The sequence below is a fragment of the Mauremys reevesii genome, linkage group 5, assembly GCF_016161935.1.
Source record: "Mauremys reevesii isolate NIE-2019 linkage group 5, ASM1616193v1, whole genome shotgun sequence".
NCBI classification, from domain to species: Eukaryota; Metazoa; Chordata; order Testudines; family Geoemydidae; genus Mauremys; species Mauremys reevesii.
Window position 1 is genome coordinate 84,978,695 of NC_052627.1, and position 24,796 is coordinate 85,003,490.

Consider the following 24,796-nt stretch of genomic DNA (forward strand, 5'->3'; position numbering starts at 1 on the left):
CGAAAGAATGAAGAGAATCCATGGGTTCTAGAATCCTGTACACTTTCAGAGTTTTCTAGTTTAACAAGTTTATCAATTGCCAAGAAGAAACAGTCACTGATAAAGTTTTCAGGAGAGACAAAAATTAGGGGATTGGTAAAATAAAAGGACAGGTCACTTTTATAGCATGATCTGGACTGCTTGATAAGTTGGTCACAAGCAAACAATATGTGTTTAATAGGATGAAATGTAAGTGTATACATCTGGGGAACAAAGAATATAGGCCATACTTGTAGGCCTGCATGACATAAGTCACTTGCCTTATTTCTTAGAGGGCATGACTGAGAAGGTGAATGGAAAGTTAGGTTGTCATAACAAGCAGTATCCTGGAGTCAGAATGGCTAGCTACCATCAGCAGGAACATCCTGATATTAGTAAACAAACCTAAGTGCAAAATAAGGTAGGAGGTCAAATTATGTATGAACAGTCCAGGGACAGAGCATGCTGTACAGGGATTGGTTTCTGAAAAGAAACTAAGCCAAATCATGAAGTGTATGATGTAATGTATTATAAGGGAGAAGTTTTGCTGTATGACTTTCGATCTTTGAGGTATCCTGCATCCACTCAACTTTGAATCTGATCAACGCAGCGCAACTTTGTTGTATGCCAAATAAAGGAACCTGAGTGATGAGACTGGAGTCAAACTGAGTTTTTGGGGAACCAAGTGGAAAAGGTCTCAGAACCCCAACCAGGCTTTCAGAATGGGTGACTATCCTGAGAAGCATTGACTGGTTTTAGAATCTGAGAGTTTTTTCATTTTGAAGCGTTTCCAATTCCACCCTGACAACTTAGTCACAGAAAGAATGAAGGAGGGCTTGTAAATTCTGCTTTGGATGGGAGATATTTGCACTCAGCTTTAGACTGAGTATCTAATTCTCGGCCTTTTTCTTTCCTGTATTCCTGAGACCCAAAGGAGATGTATATAGGATAGGATTTAATCTCCTCTAATTTATTTTAGCTTTACACTGGGTGGATTACATTGGCATTACTCCAGTTACAGCAGCCTTAGAGTATCAGCAGAATCAGGCCCAGCAATGTTATTTTTAAAAGCTCTCAATTATCTTTGGGTACTTGAGAAGGGTCAAAATGTACATGTTCCAAAATAGAGGGCATTAATTTTATTTCTCCTAATGAGTATGAATTAAACAAACCAACCATAGAAGGAGAAATTAAAAACACAAGGATGAAAAGGGGCTTGATCCTGCAGCGCATTGAGCACTCTGGCCTGGGCAGTTAGACACAGGCTTAATCTTAAACACATGAGCAGTCAATGGGTCTGGGTCCTTAAGTAAAGGCTCTGCTTAAGTGCTTTGCTTGATGAGACCAGAAGGCTCAGCACCTTGCAGGATTGAGCCCTGAAGGTCTAGTTTCTTCTTCATGTGCATTGTCAGTGAACTCAGACTCTAGTTTATCTACTGTGATCAGAAAGCATGTGGCTGCTGACAACAGCATACCAGCCAGAGCTATAACAGATGGTGAGGGTACACTAAAAACTTTAGGTTTCTGCATATATTAGGCAGTAATATTCCACCTGGGACTCACTTTGCCTTTGTGCTTCATAAAATACCCCATCAGGGTATAACAGACAGCCTAGCTTTTCTGCTTTATAAAAAGCATTTCCCAAACCACTGAATATCTGGTCAAAACATTTCAATCTGGCTTTTGCTTAAATATGTTTAGTTCCCATAACGGTGATTTAACATCCTCACCTTCACATTTTCTAGCTGAACTGAGGAAAGAATGCAGTGGAGGGAAAATAATATTTTGACTCAAGTAGATTTCAGTTAGAATCATGTTAAGGGAACTGTGTATTTAATGATGAAAATTTTAACTACTTGCTTTAAAAAAAATTTTTTTTAACTTGAGTTGTCATAGTTCTGGGAAAGCTAGTTACTGAAGTGGCTTATGGTTCTGAAGTATTAACTAGCTGATTCGCTGTAGATTGATAATTTATATGGTAACTGATGAAAGATTTCAAGTTCCTACTTGTTCCTATCATCTCTTTGGGCTAGTCATCTAATACTCATACCATTAAATTCATAGATTAAGGCTAGACAAGATCATTAGCCTAGTCTACACTACACAGTTACATTGACCTAATAATGTCTGTCTACACTAGAAGGTCCCTTCTGCTGATGTAACTATGTCGACTTAATAACTCCACCTCCGCAAGAGGCATAGCATTAAATTTGATATAGTTAGGTCACCGTAATGGCAGTGTAGACACTGTGTTGCTTAGGTAGACACTGTGTTGCAACATAACTGGCCTCCAGGAGATGTCCCACAATACTCCACTGCCCAGCAGCCATGTACACAGAAAACAGCCTTTCCCCTGTTAAAGGGCTGGAACTTTTGAATTTCCATTTCTGTTTGTTTGGCATGGAGAGTTTGCCTGCCCTGCTGATCATGCTGGCTCCATGTTCCAAATGGGCTCCTGCCTGGAGGTGGTGAATCTTCTGGATCTGTGGGGAGAAAAGAGGCTCTGCAGGCACAGCTCCGATCCAGCCAAAGAAATGTAGACATCTACGAGCAGATTGCTCCTGGCATGGGGGAGAAGGGCTATGCCAGGGACACTCAGCAGTACCATGTGAAAAAAATCAAGGAACTGTGGCAGACATACCAGAAGGCAAGTGAGGTGAATAGTTGCTCTGATTCAGCACCCCATACATGCCACTATGCCACAGAGATGACCCCACCATGACCCCCCAATAGCAGTGTGGATTCCTCTGAGGAGTTGGAGTCCCAGGCCACCACAGACAAAACTGAGCAGGTTGGACAAGGAAGAGGAGAATGGGAGACAGATGAGCAGGGGATCCATTGTCCCAGGGAGCCAGGAGCTGTTTGTCCATTGTCCCAGAGAGCCTGGAGCAGTCCAGCCAGTTACAGCACAACTGAGCATCCTGCCAGAGAAGGAAACTCAGAATATGCAATTTCAAGTAATATTTTGGGGTCACGTGTTCTTATTGCTTTTTTTATTACAGTATTTTAAAAAAATGAGGTAGCTCTCTCCTTCCTAGTGCTCACACCAGCAAGGCAGAGGGTGCCATATGAAAAAGACTGTATGTACACAGGGATGTCCCGGGAATCCTCCATAGAGATATTCAGGAAACTGTCATGGGAGGTACTCTGCAATCTGTTGTAGGTGGTTTCTGGGGAAGGCTGCCTTATTTATTCCACCACAGTAGGACACTATCCCACACCACTCCAGTATTAATTCAGCTGGCATCATCACAGTACACAGCACAGCAGCATAAGGACCCAGTCTGTACTCAGACATTCACACCAGCTGTTCCCTTGCTGCCTCTGTTACTCTCAGGAGTGTGGTATCAGCTAGGGTGACCTATGGGAGGCTGGTGGTAGTTTTCATTTCAATTACTCAAAATGCAAACAACAAGCCCCCGCTAAGTGATTTTTCACCCCTTCCCCCATGTTTTAACAAAACATGGCCACAGTTTGGATGGCAGGGATTAGCATTGACCTCAGAAACTGCAAGCCTTGGGCACCAGAAAGCAACAGTGGCAATGAGCAGGGATAGGGGGTGGGAGAAAATGTTGCATCTCCCACCCCACTTTTCCAAAGGCTTTCAGTTTAGGTCCCCAAATGCTGGTCCCCAACCTCCAGACTATGTCATGTTACAAAGGGGAGGTGGCATGGTTCCCTGGCCACTTCTGATTCTGCTGCAGGTTGCCCACCTAATGCTACATATAGTCCCATGCCTCTGTCTCTAGGCCATACTCACCATGGCTGGAATAGCAAACCAGTTCAATGAATACCTTGTAGAAATGAAAATCTTCTGCTTTACACTTGTGTGGATTCAGGGGAGTTATTTTATATCGCATCTTCAGCTCTTCTTCCACTCGGGCAGACAGGCTCTCCCAGATAAGATGATCCACCAGTGCTTGCATCACAATAGAAAAGTATCACTTTCTGTTGATGTACTCTTTTGGCAAGTATCAGAGGGGTAGCCGTGTTAGTCTGGTTCTGTAGAAGCAGCAAAGAATCCTGTGGCACCTTATAGACTAACAGAAGTTTTGCAGCATGAGCTTTCGTAAGGTGCCACAGGATTCTTTGCTGCTTCTTTTGGCAAGGTGGTCTGGTGCCAAGATTGGCTGAGCAATAAGCACGCATGTCCCTGTTAGGGAACCACATTGAAGCAAAACCTCCAGTATGTCCTGCACATTGCCCAGAGTCACAGCTCTTCTCAGCAAAAGGTGATTAATGGCCCTGCATATTTGGATCACAGCAACCCCCACGTTGGATTTACCAACTCCAAATTTATTTCCCACTGACTGGTAGCAGTCTGGCGTTCCAAATACTATGGCTGCAGATGAAATCAGGGACAATAAATCATGTTCCCAGTCACCCCGGTGAGAATGTTATGGTCCCATGAGGCATTGCAAGCCTTCCCATACCCCCCTGGAGTGAGTTGTACTGTGGGATATCTACCCACAGTGCCCTGCTCTCTGCATCAATGCAAGAGCTGCTAGTGCAGATGTGCTGCACCAACACAAGGAGTGTGAGTGCATATGCACAACTGACTTAATTACTGAGGTGGCTGGATGTTGACTTATATTTTAGTGTAGACATGCCCATTGTGATCATCTTGTCTGACCTTCTGTACAGAATAGGCCATAGAACTTCCCCAAAACAACGTCCAGAGAAGATTTTTTTAAATCAAGATTGTATGCTCTTCTAAAAGTGTCAGTGACAGAATACTCCAGGACCCACAGTAAATTATTCAAATGGTTAATTACTCAGTTAAAAATTTATGCCTTGTTTCCAGTCTGAAAGGGCACATGGTATTATATACAGAAGTAATTGAGTTTTCAAATAAAACCTAAACTGCTTAGAGTTACAACTCCAGCTACTGTATGTCCTGTAGCAGCAGGAGATCATTATCCTGTGACAAATTCCATTCTAAATTAAATTCTCTTCAATATAGCAGCAGTAGGGGCCACATTTCCACATGGAGATGTGGTTGCATGGGGAATTTCTTCCCCATTAATTTGATTGATTGAATTATTTACTTTTTGCCAAGCTTTAGGTACATATTTCTAATATAATATCAGATGAAAAATGGGTTCAGCCACATATACTGCAACACAAGAGCTGTCAGGCATAGCTGAAAAGGAAGAATTAGCTTAAATTTGCCTTTAATTTTGTTAAAATGGTTGTACAGATTTGTAACATAGAAATTAAAGTTACAAGCTGGTGCATTTTAGAAAAGCATTGGGCCAATTAAAAAAAATTGGATATCAAGTTACACTTCATGTACACATTCCTTTCTGGCTCAGGGATCACTGCAAGGGAACACTGTTACAGTGTAAAGAGCATTACTGCAATGCTCAGCTCACCAAATTATCAACTCCAACAACAGTTACAGCTTTACACAATATAAAAAACAAGTAAGAAAGAAGAAGCAAAGCAAAACTAGGGGATTTATTCTCTCCTGGAAGCCTGTTTATGACTCCTACTAACTTCAGTGAGTGTTGTGCCTACTCAGTAAAAATCAGACTATTGCTACCAGCTCCTTGGATGTTCTAGCAAGGGGAGAGGATGGTGTGGGGAACCATTCTTCACAGTGCATTCACCTATGAACAGTTTTAGGGCCTGGAGCAATGCCCATTGAAATCAATTGAATGCAGCCTATTGGATTTGAATGGGTTTGGATCAGGCTCTTACTGTGATTTCCTGCACAAAGAGGTGGGTGTGTTTGGGGGAAAAGAAAACCAACAAAATGAAGGGGTCACCCTCAGCTGAAGGGTCCTCATTAAGCCAGGGGCTCGAATACCAGAGCCCTGTGAAAGTAAGAGAGGTGGGGACACGTGTCCCACCAGGAGGTGTGAACTCTCCCTAGGGGTCCCCTGCCTCGTTTAACCTGTTCCTCCCCACCAAAGACTTAAATAGGCTTAATTAGGAGTCTCTTTGTTATCAGTTGTGGTGGGAATGTCTGTCTACCCAGCTTGCTAAGAGTAAAAATCACTGAGACTGACCACCAGAACAAGCAGCCAGCCTGTACAAGTGCTCAAAGGGCAGAGCAAGCAAGGTGCCTTCATCCCCAGGTGGGAGGTGAACTCACACAGATGTGCCTCTGAACCCTGGGTCCTCATTGATCAAGGACAACCACAGTGAGTGGGGTATGGTAACCACACATTCTGGGGTGGGTGTCCCACTCAGTTTTATGTTAATGAATCCTGCTTGTGACATTTTTCCTAATTAATGTCAGGTGACTTCTCTCCTTTCATTAAAAGCTTATTTTCTATACTCAGACTCTGTGCTTGCAAATGGGGAAGTATTGCCTCTCAGAGGTGCCCGGGGTGGTGTGTAATTTTCCCAGGTTACTGGGTGGGGGCTCGAGCCGGTTCCATATTGATGGAAAGGAACCCCTAGAGACTGAACTTGGCCCTAGCTGCTGCTGGCTCTACCTGGCAGAGGTGTTGCGCTATTAACATTATTGCATGTATCAAGGCTGGTGTTGTCCCTTGTTTCTTTCTTGTCCTGACAGCCTGACCCTGGACTCAAGAACAGAGTCCTGTTGGTATCACCACTGTCTCATGTGTCTATTTCCTCTTCTGAACAAGCCTAATTGTTTCTGGGACCTTCCCCCACTCTTGCACATGCTGCTAAAATGGTTCAACATATAGTTTATTAGTGACCTATACTGACACAAGTGTAGCCATCTTAGTCTTTAGTCAGGGAAATTAACACAATCCCTCTTTCCTCAATTGTCTATTCGTTCCTTTATTGTTCAGATTGTCAGTGTTCAGACTTTGTTAGAGATGGTCAGAATTTTCTTTAAAAAATGGCATTTTTCAAACATTTAGATAAAAGGTAGCTTGACAATGACTCCCATGGAAAAAAGTATTTCAAAACAAAACAAAAGTCATTTTAGGAAGTTTTGACATTTGGTTTTGGAATTTCCTTTCAGAGGTCTCACTTTTATATTTTATTGTTTCATGACATTTCAGTAGTAGTGCACAACAGCAATACTACAGACATGCCATAAATATAATAGTTGAAATATTCTAATTTATTTTTATCATTAGGGGTAGCTGCTACTGATTGAAATCTCATTTCCTGTTTGTGTTGTGCTTAAATCATGAAACTGATAGTATTTGCTACTGCTGATATACCATGAAATCTAAAAATAGAACTAATCAGATGTACTACCATCTTACATTTTTCGTTTAAATTCAAAATAAAATGTAAAAATATAGAAGTTTCTCATGAACAGACAATTCCAAGTTGAGACCAGCCCTGCTAGTCTGTTTCTTTTTTGCTTCTCACAGGCTTTGCTGAGTCATAAGTTCTAATGCCTGGCCTGAGCTCCCACCCCTTTGTTAGCATCACTGCCCCAACCAACGCCTCAATCAGAATTTTCAAAGAATCCTGTGAACACACAAAAACCTAGGAACAGTCATCTTCCAATACTCACCTCTCTGATCTCACAATTTCTTGCTGCATCTTTAATACAGTTTAGATCGCTCCTGCTGGAACCTTCTCTTTCCTGTTAATTCTATGCTCTACACTGGGCTGACAGATCTGACAAAATAAGAGAAAGCTGAAACTAGCAGGGGAAACACACATAAAAGTGATAGGAGAATTGAGACAGGCTGTTATAAGCAGATATGCAGTTATTAGGATTATAGTTAGTTAATGGGCAGGGAAGAAATGTAGGGAACATAATGAAGTTAGGGTTATGAAACTGGCTTGTTAGTACTTAATGAGGGATATGGTTACATCCCCAATGTCCTATCAGGCTCTTTCCAGCAATCTAAGTGATAGGTTGAGTAGGACACAGGACTCTGCTACAAATTTTAAAGAAATTATCTATATTTTTTTCATATTATGCCCTACACCAATTAAGGTCTGCTTTGCAGAAAAAGTCATTTTAAATGAAAAAATTTAGCCATTTTATTGATAATCTGTAGTTGTATCATTATGTTCTAGGTAATTATTAAGGAACAGGTATAAAACTGGGGTTGGGCAGTTTGTGTTGCTATTAAAAGCTGACTTTCATTAGCATTAGTGGCTTAGAAAGTGGACAAGGCAAAGGAAATTAAAATATGAGAAACAAATAGTTAAAGCTATTGCTTAAAATTAAATACTTTGTGTAGATCTGAATGAAATATTGACACATTCAACAGTCATTTGTAGGACCTGCTGATGGCTCTCATTTTCTAAATGTATGTGTTTTGTAGCTTTTTAAACTTTCGCATACCTAGACAAATGAACAGCCTTAGGTCTACTGTAAATTTACAGAGGTCTCATTGTATCAGACAATAGCCAGAGAACAATAATGCTCAAACTATAACCCCACATCTTAGTTACACTCTCTGACATGCCTGTTATGTTGAGGGCAAAGAGAAGAGGTATGTAGCAGTCATACCAACTGGGGAAGCCCCTTTTGTTAGTGTTATTTCTTGGTGGAAGGATCTGCTCCATTTAAGACCTCTTTAAATCACCAAAGAGGCATAAAGGGGCCATGCTGGAATGAAATATTGGTCCTAGAGAAGCCTAGTCTTTTCCTATATCATTGTAAATGAGCAGCATCTCCACTGAAATCAAACAAACAATTATACCAGGTTAAGCCTTGATTCTCTTATCATAGCAACTTTAATCTCAAAATGCTGTACCTGGGCCCTTTAGAACCCTTGTACATAGGATGACCAGACTCCTGTTTTTAAAGGGACAGTCCTGTATTTAAGCCCTCCTGCAGGTGTCCTGACTTTCTTAAAAACAGGCAAACTGTCTGGTATTTTCTGTCTCCCTTCCACCCATTAGCACTTGCAGGTCCTGCTGTTGGCCAGATCCCGACTCGCCAGCTGCCAACCCACCAGTGGTGAATGGTGTCCAGTGGCACCACAATGCATCCTTAGGGCTTAATCCCTTCCTGCCCATGCTGCAGCCAGGGGACAGGAGGCAGCTAGATTATGTGGGTGGCCTTGAGCAGCACCCTGGAGGTGTTAGCTGCCTTTTGAAACTGTGCAAGCAGGAAGGGACAAGCTACTTCCAGCCACAGGGGATTGGAGGATGGGATGAACTCTGCAAAGACACAGGCCAGGTCATCCCTTCCCCTCTCCCCTGTGGCTGGAAGCAGATCTCATCCCATCCCTCCTGCACAGTGCGAAAAGGCAGCTGCTGGTCACATTCTGGTACGAACCCTGACAGAAATCGAGAGGGCGTGTGTCATGTGACTTTACGTGCCCCCCCCACACACACATACGTGTTGCCTCAGGAAGACACTGCAACAGGTACTAGGGGAGGCTGAGGAACTCAATGATTTATTTGCCTCAGTCTTCACTATTGAGGATGCTGAGGAGAATCCTATCTCAGGCCTGCTCTTTCCTGGTGTGGAGAAGGGGCTATATTAACTTGAAATTGATATGAGATGTTCTTTAGGATAAGTGTGAAGCAAAGGTGTATATTGTGGGACAAAGACTTCTAGGTGCACAGAGAGTGTCTTGGACTCCTGGATGGAAGCTCCACCCACTTGATCCTTCAAATTCAACCTCCCACCCAAAGTTTCTTTGATTGGCAGCTGAGGGAGTTGGATCTAGACTGCTCAGGAAGGGAAGCATTGACAGACTTGTTAGATTTGGTTTTTCCTAGTCCAGTAAGGAGGAGTGTTACTGAGTGCTATTATATTTAATCTGGTTATATAAGAGAGTTCATTGGTTTTTCAAACCAGAAATCAGAAGCATAGTCAGTGGATTTAGAAGAAATTTGCAGGCCCCTCAAAAACAGAATTTGGAAGAGCTGTCAAGATCAGATATTTAAAGGCAAGAGAGGAAACTTAGAGTAAGAAGGCTGTTCTACAAAAAGAACAGGAGTACTTGTGGCACCTTAGAGACTAACAAATTTATTTGAGCATAAGCTATGTTCATATACATTTGTTAGTCACTAAGGTGCCACAAGTACTCCTGTTCTTTTTGCGGATACAGACTAACACGGCTGCTACTCTGAAGGCTGTTCTAGTAACCCGAAGACACCAGTATTGAACAAGACAAGTGCCCAGGAAGGGACAGGTTAACAAAGATGTGAACAAAGATCTTTGTGAACAAAGATGAAGTATTCAGAGACTGAAGGAGGAGGCTGGAGCAAACTGATCACTTAAGTAGGACCAAAGCACCAGATGTCAAACATTCAAGGATTGTGAAGAAGTGCAAGTATGAATGAGCTGAGCTACTAACAACAATTTTGACTTGCATTAACATACAAACTACTGCCCTAGAGGATTGGAATGTATAAGTGGGATCACCCATCTAGAGATTATCCAGTGAATTCGACTCTTAAACCCTACATCTATGCTTGGCTTGATTGGTTGAATCAATAAAGAACACCTCAGGATCATGATCTAATTGTGTCTAACCAGCATGGACTCAAAGAAAAATGGCTTCTCACTAATCTCTTAGAAGTCTTTGAATAGGTTAATAAATAGTGGATAAAGCTGAACTAATTGACATAATTTAGTCTTCCAAAAGTTCTTTGACAGGGTCCCTCAAAAGAGGCAATTAAGGGCTTGTCTCTCCAGCCCCATGGTGTGGACTACAGGGCTGAGTTGCAGTGCTCACTAAAGAGTTGTACTGTAACTTCCCATTATAGGCCTACTAGTGCAAACTAAAATGATAAAGCAAACCAGATACATTAGTACTACAGGACACCCAAGTAACTTTTTTAGTTTGTGCTAACAGGGTATACATGAGGTAGTTACACTGCAACACTTGAGTTCACACTGTAAACCTCCCGCACCCCACCACCACCAGTCTGTATTGCAGGGCTAGGTAACAAGCCCGAAGAAGCTAAATAGTAATGGGATACAAGTAGGGTGGCCAACTCTCCAGGATTAGCCTGGCGCTTCCAATAATTAAAAAATAATTTTTAATGAAACTTCTTGTGTGATGAAATCTCCAGGAATACAGCCAACCAAAATTGGCAACCCTATTCATTTGCTGCTGCAATCTGTGGTTCAAATGAAATCAGAATTGGCTGTATGAGGCAAAGTGCTATATTAGATCAGTATGGTAATTCCTATGCAATCTACTTGATTACATAGACACACAATACAGCTCAAAGTGAATTATAAAACCAAAATTAAGTGTAGGAGTTTAAAAATGCAATCTGAAGTTCAACCATTTTATTTAGCTAGAAAAACATATGAAGGATGCCTGATCAAGCTTCCCAAAGGAACAAACAAGCAACTAAAAAGAAAGCCAAATAAATCATGTGAATAAAAAACGTCAGTGGCTCTTTCCCCATCAGAAGCACTCTTTAACTAAATTAGTTTTCTTTACATGTTGTGATTTTGCCTTTTCTTTGAGTGGTTATTGTTCCTTTGGGAGGATGTGTTTCATATTACTATTTTATATTGTAGCACAGGTACACGAAGCATAAATCTAAGCCAGTTTTACCAGATGTCAGAAATGAAGCAGCAAGTAAGAGTTCCCTTCCCTGCAGAAGCCATAAAAACATTTCATTTTGCCACAGTTAAAAAAAGCTTTTGTTCTTTCTACACCTTTTTCTTTAAAAACATTACAGATAATCCTAAATCATTTGTAAAAACTAAGAAACCCTCACAATTGTTGGTTCTAAAAGTAACTATAGGTGATCCATTAAATAACGGCCACAATATAATTGAATTCATTATTCTTGCTGGAGGAATTGTATTTAAAAAAAATTAACACTGAGTCTAAATAGTAGAAAGAGGTGATTTTTAAGATGAGTCAGATAATCAAAATGATCCTAGAGTCAAAATAGAGTGAGGGAATAACAATTTTTAGACTCCATACAGAGGTTTCTTAAATATCACAAAATTCATACCTTAAGAAAAAGGTCATACTTCATGTAAGATTCCATTTATAAATAGGTTGGTAAGGATTTAGACATGATTAACTGTTTTAAACAATTAATCAAAATGTGGATTGTGATAGTTAACATCTCTACTTGCTAGATTCTATGACTTATTATAAACAACTAAACATATACTGTAACATGCTTAACATTTGTTCGCCCTCTACATTTATAAGCGAAAATTTAATATTAATGTGAGACCCAGAAAGGAAGCAGAAATATCCACAGTTCCATTAGATAAACATCACTTTGTTTTGTTTGGAAATCTGTCTAGGACTATAAACCTTTGTGCTTCATGGCATAAACCAACTGAGTGTTTTGGAGAAACTTCTCTCCCCTCCCGCCATGGGTAGATTGTTCCACACTGTCTCCACCCACTCCTACAGTACAGGCTAGTGTCTGCACAGGTCCAGCTTAATAGTGCTACAGAGGCAGCGGAACCCCCCCCCCCCACACACACACACTTCACATGCATATCTAGGGACACATACTCTGGTCCGTCACTATTAAATATTTACATGGTGCTGTACACTGCATGGTGTGTTACAGAGTTAAAATGGCATCGTCTCTGCAAGCTTTCGGGGGAAATCTGCTTCAGATAAAATTAGAAGTAAATATAATAGACATGAGGCAAGAAGGGGCAAACGCTAAAACCAAAAAGTTAACAGGAGCACAAAGAAGAATGAGGTCCCTTTGGAATAGGGAAGAGTGGGGTAAATGTCACAAAGGCCTCATGTTAGCTGCTACAGCATAATTTTATAGCCTGTCAAGCAAGAATATTATATTATGTGTACATGTCCCATATGCGAATGTTGTTCTTCAAATGATGGCATAGCTCTAGCCATCTGGCATTTCTGATGCTGACATGTTATTTCCACAAATATTAGCTTTCAGATATCACTGATATTGGCTTCTAAAAATTTAAAACCAAGCCACTCAACAAAATAATCTAAGATAGCTAGGGCAAGAACTTAAAATAATCTGATATTTACAGTAGGCAATAGTAGTGGAGGAATACACCTCTACCCAGATATAATGCTGTCCTAGGGAGCCAAAAAAAATCTTACTGTGTTATAGGTGAAACCGCATTATATCGAACTTGCTTTGCTCCGCAGGAGTGAGCAGCCCCGCCTCTCCGGAGCACTGCTTTACCGCATTATATCCGAATTTGTGTTACATTGGGTTGCGTTATATCGGGGTAGAGGTGTAGTTAAGTGACAGTCTTCTCTGTAGGCCTCAGAGATATCAAAATGCTGAGATTTTTTGATAATTATGCCTAAGAAATATGGGTTTTCTTATGATATACAGACACCTTGCTCTAAGTAGTAACTTGTATTTTGAGTTCCATCCTGCCCCTGCTTTCAAAAAAACCAACACACAATGGCAAACTAAACATAGGCTTACTTGGGAGCATGACTGAGTTAATTATCTATTTCTCCCTGCAATGTATTCATAGGAGTCTTTTAAATATATAAATAGCAACCTGTTTTCCTTATCAACTTGACCTATAGTATGTAAAGTATTTTGGGATGGAAAGAGCTAACAGTATATAAATAACTGAATCTGTTAGCTAACACTTAATCTATACAAGACCTATGTGGAAATGCTTTTGGGAGAAATCCAAGATAGAATTTTTACTGGGTAGACTAAAACTTTCTTTCCACAATAGTTTATGAATTGTGAGCCTGGCATCTAAGCAGGTAAGTGAAAATTTGTTTATGTTTGTGACATCAGGAGGACATGAATGTAAGAAGGCCAATGGTGTGTTCTTTTCATTCTGTTGCTTACTTTAGAAAGGGATAGCAAGAGGAAAAAGGTAAATCGTATTTCACTTGTGCTTATGCTGTCAAAGTGTCTTTGCTTTTTAGTAGCTATCACTCACCTCCTTAAGAATGTAATAATTGGGAAACAGAAGTTACTATGTTTAAAATTTATTCTATTACTATTAGAATTTGTAGTACAATTCTTTTGCATCCTACAATATTCTCTCATTACACTCTGTGAAGAAAATTTTGGGTAGTTTTTAAAAGTCAGAGTTTAAGGCCAGAAGGGAACACCAGATTATCTAGTCTGACCTGCATATCACAGGCCCCCCAAAACCACCCCATACCTGCATGCTAACCCCTATAACCAGATTATAGGTGACAGAACACTAAATTGCTACATGCCACAGGCAGATAATAGGCATGACTGACATGCAACAATGTCTCAAGGATCCTGCAATGATAGGGAAATGGTTAAAGTGAGAAATACACAGGTGTCAAACTAACTTAAAGGATTTACCAGTATGCCAGAGTCCTGAACGGGGGCGTGGCCTCAGCCAGAAGAGGCGGGGCCTCAACTGGCAGAGGCGGGGCTTTTCAAGATTTAAAGGCCCTCGGACTCAGGGCTGTGCCTGGGAGCCCCAGGGCCTTTAAATCACCCCGGAGATCCCATAGCAGCCTCTAGATTATGAAACGAGAAACAGATCACCCCAAACTGAAACAAACACGTGACCAAAGAGTTACTTCTAATTCTCATGGACCTTGCATATTTTTTCTCTTGCCTGTAGCTATTGTCCTCTGTAGGGTTGGATAAAGATTTGATTTCCATTTGATATTTCACTGATTTACATAAAGCAACCTGCTCTTCTGGACTCTCTTCTAACCAATAAGGTATTTTCTATGAACATAAGAGGTAAGAACAATCTTTTTCAGAAAAAAGTCATGAATTCTTTAAAGAGGAGTGAGATTTGTTCTTTTTCAGGAAACCCCTGCTAATGGAACTAGACCATGGAAAACTTAAGATGGTGGATTGTAAGTGAAAGAGTTTCTATTCAGAATAAGAGTCAGAGTGTGGCTATAATAAAACATGCTAAAGAGCCCTTTATATTCACGTTCTCAGATAATGAGCGGCACCTAAACTGCTGTGAGCAGCCAGCCAGAAATTTCGGCTGGTAAGAGCAGCTGCAGAATCAGCTAAAACAGGGACCTTTGCACATTCAGAGAATTTTCTCCAGTTCTGATTAGATGTGCTGGTTGTCTTTTTACTCAAAATATCCCCCTTCTTCAGAGTTTCTTCTCCTCAGCTTCACTCCGCACCCACCCTTCTTACAGTCTTCCCCTCTGCCTTGGCCTTTTCACACACCCCTTCACCTCAGTGACCCCTCTCCCCATTTAGCTGATCCCCTCCTAACTAGCCCCCCACCCCAAAAATGTAATGTAACTGACAGGAGTGTTTACAAACATAGTTAGCCATCACTGTGGATTACTGCAAGGAATCTATCCCTGCACCCCCTCCCCACTCTTAACATTGCTACATCTGTGCAGAAGGAGTCAACATTTATCTTAAGGGCTTGTCTACATGGAGACTTGGCCTGTCCACACCAGGCTCTTACCATGGAACTGCAGACCTCTTAATTAAATTATGTGGTAAGGAAAGTTACCAACTGACACTCAAATTCTTGCTTTTCTCTACATATCTGAGTTTTAACAGAGTATCAAAGGGATTAGAAGCCTTCAAGAGGAAGGAAATATGTAGAACTAAGTTACTTAGAGTACCTGATGAGGATCAGTAAAGATGAGTTAAGTTTATAATTAGGGCTCAATGATTCAAAATAAGGGCATTTATAATCTAAGAAAAATCATTTAAGTATCAGTTACAAGAGTCTTGATTTTCAAGAGAGCAAACTTGAAATACAGCCATGATGAGATGAAGAAAAAGTAAGGACAAGAGCACAAAAAGAACAGAAGGTGTTTGAAGAGAACTCAGTTTATGTACAAGAGTTTGTCAAGAAATACCGCAGGAGTAAATTAAAAACAATTATATGATGCAATCAAGGGCAAAAGTCTCATGAACTATGATAATTATCAGAGGTCTGATTCTAGGTTGCCCTGCATCTTGTGTCATTTTGACACCAATGCAGACTGTATACAAAGTGTTACCATTCTGAGCTGGAAGTGTTTTACACTGACTTTGTATGGACCTTGTATTGTTGTAAGCTACACAGATGCAAATAACAGAGAATCAAGACTCATATGTAGAGGACTGGCGAGTACAGAAAGATGCATCCTGAAATACCTAACTCACTTGACAGCTTATGTGTAGTGCACAGATACCCAGCAGAACTGCTGCTGTTGGGGATTTCACTTTGAATTTGTTTGTCTTAGGTATTTATTGGCCTAAATGTATATCCCAAAGCTCTGCTTCTGTTGTGTGTCAAATATGTACTGTACTCTGGGTATGTCCATACTGCTTCAAAAGGTGTGATTGCAGTATGGTTAGACATACCCACACTAGCATGTCTAAACATACTGTAGACATGGCAACACAGACTGCAGCACAGACTACCAACACAACTATGTACCCAGTGTCCTTGGTGTGGAAGTTCATGCTGTTGCTTCTACATTGACATTTTTAGACATGTGAGGGTAAAAGCTGATTGCAGTGTAGACATCTTCCATAGAAGCTAAGGTTAACAGCTGCTCAGTCCAAAACAAGGAAAAACATCACTTTTTCTTGCAGGCAGCTGATGGTTAATGAAATTATATGATCAAAAAGAAGGTGATAAAAATAAGAAAAATGATAGGAAACTTGTAAAATGGTGCTTGCTAACTATTGATAAGAATCCTTTTCTGCTCCTCCAGCTTGCTGTATGCTTCACTGCCAACAGTAAGAAGTCATATTTTTAAAACTCCACTATTAAGTAACGCTTTGGCAGTGAGTATGCCTCTCCCACTCTCAGTAGATTATACATTCTGTTCATTTGCTGTTTATATTCCTAGATTAGATATTCATTCTAAGAAGACTGCTGTGTAACTTGCTATCAGTCACATTACTATCAGTTGGTCTGATTATTTCTTTGCCACAAGCTTGCTTATAAATTTCTCAGAGGAAAAACATGTCCTGTTATGTTATCCCTTACTTTCTCCTGTAATGGAATTGTTTATCAGATTGTTCTCTTTATATGTCAGCATTAGTCACATTCCCCTCTCCTGTTGTTCATATAAATCTCAGCTGATCAAGTTATAACTTTACATCTTACATAAGTGATGCTATCCAGAAACAGTTCTTCCTGGTCTGGAGTACATTAGACAACTTGCCAAGGTATGGACACTCTAAATACACTTTGTTTTTAAGTTACCAATTCATATAGCAAATCAAGGTAACAGACAGATGCTATAAATTAAGTTAGTATAAATTAGCCTACTTCCCTGTAATTCTAATTACTACAATGGGGCTTTGCTACTTTATACCAGCTGAGGAACTAGATAGAATTACAGAAGCCAACTAGTTATCTTTTGTTTTTGCAATAAGCACTAGGGATTTTCTTGCAATATTGACTTCAATTGTCCTGAACAGAAGGACAAACATTTGTCATTTTACTCTGAAGCCTAAAATGACAACATCTGAAAATCCCATTACAAACAAGGAATTCCTCTAGATATATAGCAGAATGAAATTATAGTGCATGTAGAACTCTGAATTAGATTACATCATATGTTTAAAATATTTTATTAATAAAATAATGCTGTGATTCATGAACCAGAAGCTTACTGAACCTTAAAAAACAAAATGCAACCATGAAAATAAAAACTTAATTTGTTAGCAATGGGGCGCACAGGAATATTCACGTAGAAATACAAATATATCTCAAAGTAATTGCTTCATTAGGAAATAACATGAATTCATGTGCTGAGTTCAGGAATCAGCAGTTAAAAATATCAGTCATAGTCCCATCATATGCTAGGTATGTACTTGAGGAAAGCCAAGTCCAACTGGTATATCTCACCTTGAGGATATTCATTTGAATTATACAGTAGCATGTTGAAAGAGTTAGTGTGGTTAATTAGAGATGAGTTCCCAACAGTTAGCTTCTTAATTAAAAGCATGGACTAAATAGGACATTATTTTACTTTTTGCCATCATGGCAATATTATAGTACAATGTGAAGTGGTACTAGATCTTGCACTGGAGAAGATTACTGGTCTCATTTAACCATTCACTAAAATTTGTTTAAAAAAAGTAAAGAAATGACGGTCTGCTTCCCCCCCCCCCAGGATGTTAGGATACAGCTAGATTTATGGCCTATTTAAAAGATAAAGGGTACATGACTGCCTGAAGAAACTTCTTCAAAGTTTTGTTGCTTGGATGAGATCAGCAACTGTACAGATAATTAGACAACTGCTTGATTGTGTGTTTTGTCTTAACATGACTAATAAGTCCCCTAACAAAGCTAGACACCAGTTAAACAATGTAATCCCTTTTTATTACTTACAAAACCCCATAGATGAACATGGCACTTACAAAGCAACGAGAGATAGCAATCCCAAAATAATGACACTACTGCCTGTAACACTTCCCAAACTCTTATCAGCAGTGCCTTTATACCACACCACATTTGCTACTCTTTGTTCTAAAGACAATATACATATCACTGACTAACACAGGATTCAGTCTTGATGTCTCCTACTGGACGTCCTGGGGATTAGATCCACCAGCCTGCCTGTGATGGTGTCCATCCTCCATTTTACCTCATTCTGCTGCTCTGCTCACTCCCAAATCTGCAACTTCCTCTTTGTGGTTTGGCCCTCAGGCTAGATCACTGAAGTCCTCCCCTTCCAGGGAATTCAAGGGCCTTCCAGATTCTGCTGTCTGGGGGGCATCTCCAATGCTCTGTACCACTACCCATTGGCTGGTAGAGGAATTCAGCCCTGCTCTCTATATTGGGTTCCAGCCCAGGGACCCTGTAACATGCAGCCAAAGCCTATATCACCTTAATCCTTACTACTGTTTTCCTGGGCTTCTTCCTATTTTACTGGGTTGTCACATCTCTGGGTTTGCCAGTACCTTTACTCCCTCCACTCAAGATGTGACTCCACTCTGCCTTCCTACAGCCCCTACCAGTTGCAGGCTACTTGGCTATATACTGGGCATCACCTGCTCCTGAGCCTACTCCTAATTAGTGGTCAACTCCGTGGTTCCTCCTCCAGGTGTGCACAGGGAAGTTAATTGGCCACCTTAACCCCTTCAAGCCAGTGTAGAGTGGACGCCCCATTATGCTGACACTTAAAGTTTGATTAAAAATCATTTATTGATTTATCAAATAAATTCAAAATGGAAGATTTACATGACAACATGAATGTAAACTTTAACGTGTCTATTTCAAGAGAACATTGAAATAGAACTTTAGCATTAAGGACTTGATCTCAAACACCTGGGAGCATGAGTAAGTGAATAATCCCCGTTCATGAGGCACAAGCTCAAAGTTATGATGCCAGGACTCTTCTATAAATTCCAGAACAGTTACTCATATTGTAAATGGTTTTAAGATTAATTCAAAAAGAAAGAACAAAGTAAGATGAATTTGCACCCTTGTTAGCAGTTTCAGAAACAACAAAAGCCTCCCTCCAGAAAGCAGGAAGGAGGGAGAGAGGTTCTCTTGTGTTCACTTCAATAAATGTGAGATAGAGACCACTGAGAGGGTATGATAATGTATATGGATGTTCCTGACAAGAATTGCTTGAGTCTGAATACAAAGAGTGTGAATGACCTCTTCACCTGCAAGTTAGAACTGACTCTGGATCAAGTGCAGGACAGTGGAGCTTCTTTGGTGTTGCTCTTTCTATACTAGTTTCCAGGTAATCACACTGACTCAGAGGTGGGCAAACTATGGCCCGGGATCTTGCCCCACTCCACATGGCTCCCCAAAGCAGTGGCATGCATAGGGACAGCCAAGGGGCTCCGCATGCTGCCTCTGCCCCAATCGCTGCCTCTGCTGCTCCCATTGGCTGGAACCATGGCCAGTGGGAGCTTCAGGGGTGGTTCCTGCAGACAGGGCAGCATGCAGAGTCACCTGGCTGTGCCACCATGTAGGAGCTGGAGGGAGGACATGCCGATGCTTCTGGAAGCTGCTTGAGGTAAGCGCCACCTGTAGCCCGCACCCCTGACCCCCTCTTGCACTCCAGCCCTGATACTTGTCCCACCCTCTGAACGCCTTGGTCCCAGCTCAAAGCACCTTCCTGCATCCCCAAACCCTCATTCCCAGTCCCACCCCAGAGCCTGCATCCCTAGCCAGAGCCCTCCCACCACACACACTCCAAACCCCTGCCCTAGCCTGAAGTCCCCTCCCACACCCTGACCTCCTCATTTCTGGCCCCACCCCAGAGCCTGCACCCCAAACCCCAATTTCGTGAGCATTCATGGCCCGCAATACAATTTCCATACCCAGATGTGGCCCTCAGCCCAAAGGTTTGCCCACCCTTGCACTAACAACTTTAACAAGTTAACTCACTTTAAAATAATAAATCTGCATTTCAGTACAGACCCAGTATGTCTAACTCTTGCACTTATTTAGCCCACTGCATTAAGTTTTTCTATTCACAGTTCAGTGACCTAATTATCTCAAATTGGAAAAGTGAATTTCTACGTAAAGAAACTGTTAACAGCAGTTTATAGAAGAGGGACATGTTTTTAATCTTTGGAAGACTACAAAAATTATTCCTGTAAAGCCCTGACTGAAAACTAGGATTGTACTTTACACAGGGCATTTCTTGAAGTTGGATTATTTTCTCCTGATTGTAAAAGAGTTATTTTTCCAGCACCATCAATGGTCTTGATCTGTACAGAAGAGAAGAATTTTGGACCCTGCCCCAACAAGCTTAAGCAACACAGTTCTAGATCTGGGTGCCAAGTATTAAGGGTGAAACCTTGCCCCTTGAAGTCAATGGGAGTTTAGTCATTGACTTCCATGAGACTCATATTTCACAATATTTAATGCCATATTTTGGTATGTAAATAAAATGGTTTGGTTTTCAAAGATGCCCCCTGCACCTACAGCTTCAGTGGCAGTTGTGGGTACTCAAAACCTCTGAAAACCATAATACTTATTTAGATAAGTGCATACAGTCATGTGAGCAGACCCCTGCATATGCCTGGAGCCCGATGGAAGCTTTTCTTGGTCACACTTTGTATTAAGTCTGTGCATTTATAAGTAGTTTATAAAGACTAATACATTATTTGTGTTTTAATAGGTGATCAATCAAGTGTTACTGGTTGCTTATGTCATCCAACAGATCAGTAAGTTGCTTATAACCATAGCTTATTACTATCCATAAACCCTTTTACCCATATAGTTAAAACAAATTCTGGTCATGTGTTAGTTATTTATTAACCCTTTATCAATGTAATCTTAAGAGTGATCCATTTATTTTAAAAGTGGTTTACCTTCATGAAATTATATGGATTTTGCCTAATGTTATCTTTTTGTTTTTAGTAGCTGTACCTTCTGCACAATTTTTCTTTTGACATTCAGGGTTTTTTCCTTTTTTATTAAAATCCCAAACATGCAGGATTACATAAATAGTGCTGTACCAAGACAGACTTTTTAATATAAAGGCAAACCTTCTATCAGACAAGTACAAGTAGATTCACAAGAGGATTTAGGCCCATTACCTGCCACTTTAGTCACCTAAATCCCAGAATCAGGCCCTATTGGGATTCAGTCCCCTCCCCTGACTCAGCTGCTGTCAAACTCTGTAGGTGCCTAAACTCACACGGAGCCTAAGATTTTGCAGTGAGTTCCCTAGGCACCTAAGTTTCGGCATGAATGCATGCACACTTCAGCAATGCGTGAACTAGGATAATATAAGTGTTCTGCTGCCTAACTCCCTAGTAGGACCGGATCCAGTAAGCATGCTCAGAGCTTGCCTACCAGACTGGGTCCTTATAGGACAAAATGACTGGGGGAGCTGGGGTCAGAGGAGGACCTCCCACAGAACTTTTAGCCCACTCATTCATGTATTTACCTGGGATGTGGGAGGGAAAAAAGGGGATTTGAACAGGATTCTGATGCCTCTCAGGTAACTGCCCTAGCCACTGGTTTATAGGATGTTCTTATGTGGGGGCTCACTCAGTCTCCTTTGTTGAAGCTGTTCCACTGTGCATAAATAATTTTCTAAAGGAGTCATTGAGCAGGTAACCTGGATCCTGAGTCTTACACCTCCCAGATGAGTGCTCCAACCACCAGATTACAGTCTCCATCTCCCCACCCCTGCCCCAATGACTGTCATTTATCCACAGTGCAACAGTTTCAACAAAAGAAACAAAGTCCCCACATCAGAATACCCCATAGCCCTGTGGTCAACATGAACAAGGTGATTGAGATCCTGTGCATATGCTAACAGGTGCCCCCTGTTCTAACATCAGACATGAATCTGGGAATTTCACTGATTTAATTTTTTTAATCCTGATTGAGGTGGGAATGATGCTCAGATAAGAATAGTCCAAGTGGTTACACAAACCAGAGGGAAAATCAATTCTGCATATCTCACACAGGAGCAGTCCAGAAACTAGTAGAACTGTCAGACTTGAGGAGAGATTGCATATAGGAGATGACTGGCTTTTGCCAGCCTGAAGACTGAACCGGGGAACATTCGCCCTAAAAGGAAGAGAAGCAGAGAGAATGTTGCTGCCCTTAGGCTGGATCCAATACTTGCATCATTTTAGTTACAGTTGAGAGTATTCCAGCCAACACAGTGTATTTTATGGATATAGCAAAAGAGCTGGAAGGGGAAGCTTTTGTCATTCCCAGGAGGCTACAGAGCCTGTGAAAGTCACAATTAGATATTAGCTAGTTAAATATGAATGTTGAATCAGTTTTAGTTAATAAGGGAAAGAACAGAGGCAAAGCTCACGGAGATGAAGCTACATAAATGTCTTAAAGTTCATGGTTTAGATATGAGTCAGGCAAAAAACTGTAAATTTTCTTTTCAGAAGAGTACTACAGAGCTATGAACTGTGCTTCAGCCAAGAGTTAAGGCTTGAAGTGCATGAAGGGCAGTATAATATGAATAAGGCATAATTTTCTGTGGTATCCTGGCTATTACTACTGATTATGTATTGTATTTCAGGAGTGCCTCAAGGCACCACCAAGTACCTTCTCAGCCAGTAGAGGTCAACTCTCCAGAGAGAAGTCAAGTTATGCTGGTGGGCCAGTGTGAGGAGCACTGCTCATGCTATACCTTTCTGTGAATGAAAAGGACCACAATTTCCAAGACTGCCAATCCGGCACCTTTCAAGAGCACTAAATTTCATTTTTAAAAAGATACTAGATAAAAACAAAGGTTTGACAGTAATGGATCTTTGGATTAAGTCCCTACTCCAATGATACTGCAACCTAAAGTAAAGATACTGAAATATGCAAAGATAATATTTGTTAGTCTGCTCATAAAACTTAGTCTGGGTTCATATTTTTTTTCACCGCATAGCTGGCACTACAGCTAACCTGATAGAGGCACCAAGGGCTGAATGGTTTCTGAACCGCTGTCACACCTAAAGTAGTGTAAAATGGTTGTACCTGTCCATTGGATAACAGAAGACTTAAACAAATAATATATGGAGATGTACCTATTGCATAGAACTGGAAGGGACCCTGAAAGGTCATTGAGTCCAGCCCCCTGCCTTCACTAGCAGGACCAAGTACTGATTTTGCCCCAGATCTTGAGGTGCCCCCCTCAAAGATTCAACTCATGACCCTGGGTTTAGCAGGCCAATGCTCAAACCACTGAGCTATCCCACTCCCCAAGACTTGAGTCACCAGAGCTGTCAGTCTGGGCCCAATTCAGCAATGTGCTTAAGTACATGATTAAGTCTATCCTTATTCAGCTAAGCACTTAATTTTAGCACATCTTTTGATCTGTATTACTCACTTGTCTCCTAGGGGATTTAAAGGTTAAAAGCACTCAATGCTTGTAAAGTGCTTTGAAATCCTTGCATAAAAAAATTACACACCATAGACCTGATCCAAAGCCCACTGAAGTCAATCAAAAGTCAGTAGAAGTCTTTTCATTATGCATCACATATGAAAAGCATTAATAATTCATGTGTGTCCATATTAAAGTTATACATGGAATTTCCTAACTTACAGAGAGTTGGATGCAATGCAGGGGAAGTTCTGCATTAGACTTCATCATCACAGTTAAACATGAATTGATCACAGAATTAAATACTAGTGATTGCTTAGGTGCAAGTGCTCATAACTTGGTTATATCTATGTGCAAAAAAAAATTCCAATCTCGTAATTTACATACTTGGATATATACTTGGTACTTTAGGTGGTCCAATTTCACAAAGCTGAAAACAATGAGCCAAATCAGTTGGGAGAAAGTTTAAACAGAAAAATGTGAGTTGATAATTGGGAACTATTTAAGAACATTTTGCTAGATACCCAAAAAGCCACAATCATGAAAGGTCACACTGGTTTAAAGCCAATCTGGCTTAGAAGGGAAGTGAAAGCAGCTATAAAAAAATTAAAACAACTGGTAGAAGTTGCTGGTATTAAATGTAAATCAGAAGCTAGGAATTGTATAAAAATTCAAGAAACAAACACAAGTTGAAATCTATGGCCAACAGCATTAAGGACAAGAAGTTTTAGCACATTGGAAACAAAAGGAATCCCCAAAGTGATATCAGTCCATTACTAGAAGAAAATGGTATAATTGTCAATAATAATGCATAAGTGTTCAATAAATATTTGTTCTGTATTTGAAAAAGCCAAATGATGTAGGCATATCATATGAAGTACTTCCCATTCCAACAGTAACTAAAGAGGATGTTAAACAGCTAAACTAAACAATGACTAAAGCTAGACATTTAAGTCAGCAAGTCCAGAAAACTCAAATCCAAGAGTGTTAGAAGATTCATCTTGGATAATTATAGACCTGTCAGCCCAACCTCTCTCCAGCAAGATAAGGGAGCAGCTGATATAGGACTCAATTAAAAATAAAGGAGGGTAATATAATTAATGCCCATCAATATGGGTTTATGGAAACTGGATCCTGCTAGGCTAACTTGATAGTTTATTTTATGAGATTAGAAGTTTGGTTGACAAAAGGTAACAGCATTGATATAATAGTCTTAGATTTCTGCA

The 24,796-nt window shown here is 40.6% G+C and overlaps 2 long non-coding RNA genes across 5 annotated transcripts; one reads left to right on the forward strand and one right to left on the reverse strand.

Annotated features, from left to right (window-relative positions):
• Nucleotides 1-932: 932 nt before the first annotated feature.
• Nucleotides 933-18,748, reverse strand: LOC120406699. Of its 2 annotated transcripts, none has more exons than XR_005599494.1 (4): nt 18,402-18,748; nt 7,475-7,581; nt 3,813-3,937; nt 933-2,501 (listed from the first exon to the last, which is right to left on the reverse strand). It is a non-coding gene; the product is annotated as an uncharacterized LOC120406699 (long non-coding RNA). The 2 variants fall into 2 exon arrangements; XR_005599493.1 differs by having other exon boundaries at nt 3,779-3,937.
• LOC120406700 lies at nt 16,922-22,973 on the forward strand. 3 transcript variants are annotated; one of them, XR_005599496.1, is made up of 3 exons: nt 16,922-16,974; nt 20,901-20,946; nt 22,779-22,973. It is a non-coding gene; the product is annotated as an uncharacterized LOC120406700 (long non-coding RNA). The 3 variants fall into 3 exon arrangements; XR_005599497.1 differs by lacking the exon at nt 16,922-16,974 and adding an exon at nt 19,376-19,508; XR_005599495.1 differs by lacking the exon at nt 16,922-16,974 and adding an exon at nt 19,733-19,787.
• Nucleotides 22,974-24,796: the final 1,823 nt, after the last annotated feature.